This window comes from Mesocricetus auratus, unplaced genomic scaffold (assembly GCF_017639785.1).
Source record: "Mesocricetus auratus isolate SY011 unplaced genomic scaffold, BCM_Maur_2.0 Super-Scaffold_100003, whole genome shotgun sequence".
Lineage (NCBI taxonomy): Eukaryota > Metazoa > Chordata > Mammalia > Rodentia > Cricetidae > Mesocricetus > Mesocricetus auratus.
The window spans coordinates 89043214-89050146 of NW_024429188.1; the positions used below are offsets into that span (position 1 = coordinate 89043214).

Genomic DNA, 6933 nt, shown 5'->3' on the forward strand with positions numbered 1-6933 from the left:
TATTACTACAACCACCACAACATTCTCTATGTCCAAAAGTGGGCCAAGCCACTTGATGGAAAGAGAACTTATTCCTGTTATGTGAGTGCACACACACACACACACACACACACACACACACACACACACACACACACACACACAGAGGCACAATGGATGAATGTACTTTTAAAAAATATACAAATAGCTTTCTGCACTGCCCTGGAACAGGTCCACACGGCATTGTTCTTGATTCCCATCGTAACTTAAAAGGGAAATTTACACAATGTCCGGAGCCCTTGATGTCCTGCAGATGAAAGAGGAAGATGTCCTCAAGTTCCTTGCTGCAGGAACACACTTAGGTGGCACCAACCTTGACTTTCACATGGAGCAGTACATCTACAAAAGGGAAAGTGATGGTATCTACATCATAAATCTGAAGAGGACATGGGAGAAGCTGTTGCTGGCAGCCCGGGCCATCGCTGCCATTGAGAACCCCGCTGATGTCAGCGTTATCTCCTCCAGGAACACTGGGCAGCGAGCTATGCTGAAGTTTGCTGCTGCCACTGGAGCCATTCCAATTGCTGGCCATTTCACTCCTGGCACCTTCAGCAACCAGATCCAAGCAGCCTTCCGGGAGCCACGGCTTCTGGTGGTCACTCACCCCAGGGCTGACCACCAGCCCCTCACTGAGGCGTCCTACGTCAACCCGCCCCCCGTTGCTCTGTGTAAAAGACTCTCCTCTGCACTACTTGGACATTGCCATCCCATGCAACAACAAGGGAGCTCACTCAGTGGGTCTGATGTGGTGGATGCTGGCCCCGGGAAGTACTCCGCATGCGTGGCACTATCTCCCGAGAGCACCCATGGGAGGTCATGCCTGACCTTTACTTCTACAGAGACTCAGAGGAGATTGAGAAGGAGGAGCAGGCTGCTGCCCAGAAGGCTATGACCAAGGAGGAATTTCAGGGTGAATGGACGGCGCCAGCACCTGAGTTCACTGCTGCTCAGCCAGAGGTGGCCGACTGGTCTGAGGGTGTGCAGGTGCCCTCTGTACCCATCCAGCAGGTTCCTACTGAAGACTGGAGTGCCCGGCCAGCCACTGAGGACTGGACAGCAGCTCCCACGGCGCAGGCCACTGAGTGGGTTGGAGCCACCACTGAGTGGTCCTGAGCTGCTCTGCGGACACCCGAGCAAAGGGAAAAAAGATGGAAGGAAAATAGTTTCTACAAGCTGAAAAAATATACAAATATAGGGGAAGAGTGGAGCAAAAGGGGAACAGGCTGAAGTGGTTAACCCAGAAATTAAAGGAAATTTCCCTGTAGAAAATGGAGAAATTAAAATTGATGAGAATCTAACCTCTGATGGAGAATAGGAGGCCACACTTGATTAGTCACATGTTATGTCTGTCAGTAGTCCCTATCTCTCTTATTGTCCAATACGGAGGGCTCTTTTAATTAACTATTTATAACGTGACAGGGCAAGACAGTGAAGAGGTTCCTCCATCTTGTAATCTTGCTGAGACCATTTGAGGTTTGACTAGAACTTGATCTCCGTGGTGAGAAGTACTATGGAAAATTACCCAACTCAAGATACCCCAGGTAACTGAGTTTCTTGGCTTGTGTTAAACTGTCTGCTTGTGCAGAGCCCTCTCCATGGCTTTAATTTTTACACTTATTTGCATATATTTGTGTGCATGTACATATACTACAGCAAATGTGTGGAGGCAAGAGGAAAACTTTCGACAGGCTTTGGTGGTGCATGCCTTTAATCCCACTACTCGGGAGGCAGAGGCAGGTGGATTTCTGTGAGTTCGAGGCCAGCCTGGTCTACAGAGAGAGTGCCAGGATAAGCTCCAAAGCTACACAGAGAAACCCTGTTTCAAAAACCAGAAAAACAAACAAACAAAACAAAAAAATAAAGACGACAACTTGCAGGAATAAGTTCTCTTCACCAGCTGTGATACAGGGATTAATTCAAGCAGTCAGAATTAGTGGCACAACCTTTACCCAATGAGCCATTTTGCTGATCCCAGGCTGGATAGTAAACAAACTTTTTTTGAGGACATCCAAGAGTCATTCATCCTCCAAAATTTGTTGAATAAAAAAAAACTGACAAAAATCTGGGGCATGTGGGGCCCGGAGCTTCTGTCCTCTCTAGCAATAGGACAATTACTGAGCTCCTTAACACTGTTTTTATATGCGGGGCGTTGGTGGTGCACGCCTTTAATCCCAGCACTCAGCAGGCAGAGGCAGGCTTCCAAAGCTACAGAGAAACCCTGCCTCGAAGAAACAAAACAAAACAAAACAAAAACCCACTGCTTTTATATTTCAACCTATAGAGTTTAGGAATATGTTATATGTGTGTATATTTGTGTGTTAGATTTTAAGAAATTGTGTTTGTTGGGGGGGCACATGCATGTGCTTGCTGGTGCCCAAGGAGGCCAGATGAGGGCATGGGATCTGCTGGAGCTAGAATTACAGGTGGTTGTGAGATGCCTGATGCTTGGAACTGAACTCTGATCCTCTGCAAAAGCAGCAAGTACTTGTAACCTCTGAGCCTTCACTCTGGCCTTGGTATAGGAATATCTAAGCAAACTGGGCCCAAATTCACTAAAAATTATCACCATATCTGCAGCTTCTTCTGATAACTACACACTACACACAGTATAAGGAAAGCCTAATAAACTCTCCCTAGAGTGAAATCCTTGCTGTGTGCAGTGTGAAGATTGGAGTTTGGAACTCTAGAACTTCCATAAAAAGCCAAGGAAGCATGGCAGCTGTCTGTATTTCCATCACTCAAGAGCAGGCTGGCTAGTTTGACTAGCAGGAATTGGCAAGTTCAAGGTTCAATTAGAGATCTTACCTCAATCAATAAAGTGGAGAGTTACCTGAGTCTCTGTTATGATGACGTTTTGCTGCCAGCCTGATCCCACAGCTGCATCAGTCCCAAATGAACACTGAGAGACTTATATTAATTATAATACTATTGGCCAATGACTAGGGCTTCTTACTGCCTAGCTCTGTCATAATTGCTAACCCATTTCTATTAACCTAAGTATTCCATGTGATCTTATCTTACTGGAGAAAGGTCCAGGGACCTGTCACTCCTCTGGCATCCTACATGGCAACTGCTCTCTGCCTACCTCTCAGAATCCTCCTCATCACATAGACCCTCTTATCTTGCTGCCCTATTGGCCACAGTGTTTTATTTATCAACCAATAAGATAAACATATACATCAGACCATTCCCCATCAAGTCTCCATTTCCATTTGCACACATGTACAACCATGCACACACCACACACATACACACACACATGCACACACACAGAGTACTACAATACAGATATGCTACATTTCCATGTGCATGCACACCACACACACACACACACACACACACACAGACACAGAGCACTACAGTACAGATATGATAAAACCAAGCACCTATGTACCTCAGACAGGAATACTGATTGCCGTGCATTCCTAGTCAAGTTTGGGATACATAGTGAATACCAGGGAAGTTGGGCCTATAATAACAAGCCTGTCTTAAATGAAACAAAGGGAATAAAACTAAAAAGATAACCTGAAAAAGTCTTAAACACTGGAAATTTCTGGAAAACATTCAAAGTTCAATTTGTGCCCTATCTTCAAGCTATATAGTTGTCATCTAATTCATTGTTATACTTTATTCTAAATATGTGCATGTGTGTGAGTATGTGCATAGGAGTGCAGAACCCCTTGGAGGTCAAAAGCATCAGATTTTCTGGAGAATTACCAGGGGTTATGAGCCACCTGACCTTATTACTGGGAACCAAAGAATTCTGCAAGTGCAATGCAGCTTGCTCCTCATTATGGAGTCATTTTCTCTAGTCTTAACTTTTTATGATTGTGTGTGTTCTGAGTACAGGCTGTGGAGGACACATTTTGGAGTCTTCTCTCCCCTTCCATCCTGGAATTGAACCAGGGTTTTCAAGCTTTGGAGGCAAGCATTTTAATCCTCTGAGCCACATGCCCCAGTCCCTGGATTGTTCTTTGTTCTAATTTTAGAGAAATTTCCAAGTTGTAAATGTTTTAGCCATCCTCCAGCCTGACATATTTTGGCAGTGTCTTCATTATGACACAACTATTCTAGAAGGATGAAAACCCAGTTAGGACTTTCCAACACTACAGGCTAAAATCAGGGCAATCAGACACTTTGACCTTTAAAAATATTTATTTTTATGAGTGCTCTGTCTGCACCTGTGCCTGCATTACAGAAGAGGACATCAGACCCCATTGCAGATGGGGTGAGCCACCATGTGGTTGCTGGGAATTGAAATCAGGACTTCTGGAAGAGCAGCCCCGACACTTTGACTTTTGAGCTATCTCCCTCATCAGAAGTAAGTACGTTTTTAAGTGCTTATATAGTGTGTTCTGGGTAAATTTTTCTTTTACCCCAATGCTAAAACATAAATTGGTTCAATTAAGTGAGTCTATGTATTTTAATTAAAAAAATTGTGTAGGGCACGGAGTGGGGGGGTGCTTAAGCCATGCCCCAAATGGCAGATTTTGATGATCCCTCATGGAAGGCCTCACCCTCCCTGGGAAGTGGAAGGGGGATGGGGTGGGGGAGTCTGTGAGGGGTATGGGAGGATGGGAGGGAGAGGGAACTGGGATTGATAAGTAAATTAAGATTGTTTCTAATTTAAATAAAATTTACAAAAAATATGTGTATGCATGTTTTGACTATATGTTTGTCTGTATACCATGAGTGTGCCATGTGCACAGGGTAGTCACAACAGTCTCAGATTTCCTGGCACTAGAGTCACAGACAGTTGTGATCCACTGTGTGGGTGCTGGGAATTGAACCTGGGTCCTCTGGGAGCACAACCAGTACTCTTAACTGTTGAGTGCTCTTTCCAAACTTGTTTTAAAAATGATTATGGGAATCATAATGTTAACTCTCTGTGAATTACTTTGCAAATTTCCCAGGTTAGAATGGTAGGGAATGCAACTCCACCCAGTATTCCCTAAACAGCAGCAGCAGTAGGGTTACACAGTTAAATTGTATTTAATCATACAAAGTAAACAGGAGGAACAGGTTGGTTCCTTTTCTTTTTTCCATTAGCAACTTACAATTCTTTTGGTGGGATTCCCAATTGATGTTTATTTCATTTTCTATTACTCCAAATGCCAATTTAAAAAATTCACTTTACAAATATTGAATAGGGGATGAAATATGATGAGGTTTACTTATTCCATTTCCAACTCCTTCCAAATTTTACTAATTTCACAAACATGGGGCAGGTAGTCAACTAACATAAGCATAGTGCCGAGAAAACTGTGAAAATCTTGTTGCAGATTTTAGGCCTGACTACTCAGACACTTCATCTTCAGGTTCACCGGGTTCAGCTTCCGCTTCAGCATCCACCGGTACTCCGAGTTCCTTCCTAAGAGGAATAAAATAGCAAATGTTCAAGATTTTGTAACAGGTAAAGTGAAATACATTAAAATGGTGTTGACCCTCTCGCCTCTGCTTCTTAAGTGCTTGGGCCCTACAGCTTCAGACTATGAAGGAAAGGGAAGTAAGCTCGGAGAAGCCCAAGGCATCCCTGGAAGAAACTTCCCTCCCCCTAAAGCAAGAGATATACCGACCGCACAAACACGTCAGGGAACTGAGCACGCTGGAAGATACGCTCCAGCTCGCTAAACTGCAGCCCGCTGAAGGCACGGCAGATCATATTGAGATCAGCATCATCCTGGAGTTGAGGCATTCTGGCTGTAGCCTCCAGGGCTGGCTGGTCCCGGTCCTGGTCACCATAGCCCTTGTTCTCCTCGTCATTCTTAGTGCTGTGTTCTTCCATACCCGCACCTACAAAACCAAAACCGCTGCCACCTTCTGCAGCTACTCACAAATCGAGTTTGGGTCAGATTTGATCACCACCATCGCCTCCTCTCCTGACATTGATCACAGGCAGCTTTGCTTTTGAAAAGGAGGGTAAGAGAGAGATCGCGATGCCAAGAGATCAAGAGACAGACGACAGACAGAAAAACATAAAGGTGTTCAGTCCCACACCCCGCATCTAAAGGCTGTCACCAAGGAGCAGTGTCGGTGGCGTCCCAACAAAGCTTGTGTTTTGGGGGTATAGCTGCTGAATCCCCCCCGGAGGTTTCTTTGGTGAAGGGCTCACCAATTTCCCAACTGTAGCCCAAGCACCGACCTTTGCCTTTTTCCAGGGAAGTATCAACTCCCAGGTCCTGGTAGTTGGAGTCCTTGTGCTCGAACTCACGGGGATGATCCATTTCGAAGGTGTCTGAGCGCTTTTAGGGAGTCTGCTCTGCGAGACGGCTGCTAGGGGTCTGCTCTCTGTGCCACCACCAACCGTTCTGCTCCAAGCTTTGAGAGTCGAATGAACGTACGACATGAGGGGATTGTGTCAACTGTCGACTGTGACGTTCACAGCGCTTGTGATTGGACGGCCGTGACATGCTCGATGCTGGGGATTGGACAGCTAGGACACGCATAAGGTTTGTGATTGGACAGACTGTGGTACATTAGACACTACAAGGGCTGGAATGTTAGCCGAGCGGTGGTGGCGCACGCCTTTAATCCCAGCACTCGGGAGGCAGAGGCAGGCGGATCTTTGTGCGTTCGAGGCCAGGCTGGACTGATAGCCTCCGAAACAATACAGAGAAACCCTGTCTCGTAAAAACCAAAAGAAAAAAGAAAAAAAAGGGCTGGAATGTGCATACGCAGAACAACAGGGATTGGGCAGACTGCAGATTGCATGAGATTGTGGGGACTGGGTGGCACACTTCCGGGTATGGCTGCTGGGAGGGCCAATTTGTGGCTTGTGGGGGGAGGGGCAGAGGAGGGAGAGTGAAATCTCATGTAAACTTCTGAGCCTGTGGTGAAAAGCCTCCTACACCCTCACCTGCCCACACTTGAGGTGTGCATGTGTGTTTGTGATGC

The 6933-nt window shown here is 45.8% G+C and overlaps 1 pseudogene; it reads left to right on the forward strand.

The window, feature by feature from the left end:
- Nucleotides 1-265: 265 nt before the first annotated feature.
- Nucleotides 266-1199, forward strand: LOC101833043 (annotated as a pseudogene).
- Nucleotides 1200-6933: the final 5734 nt, after the last annotated feature.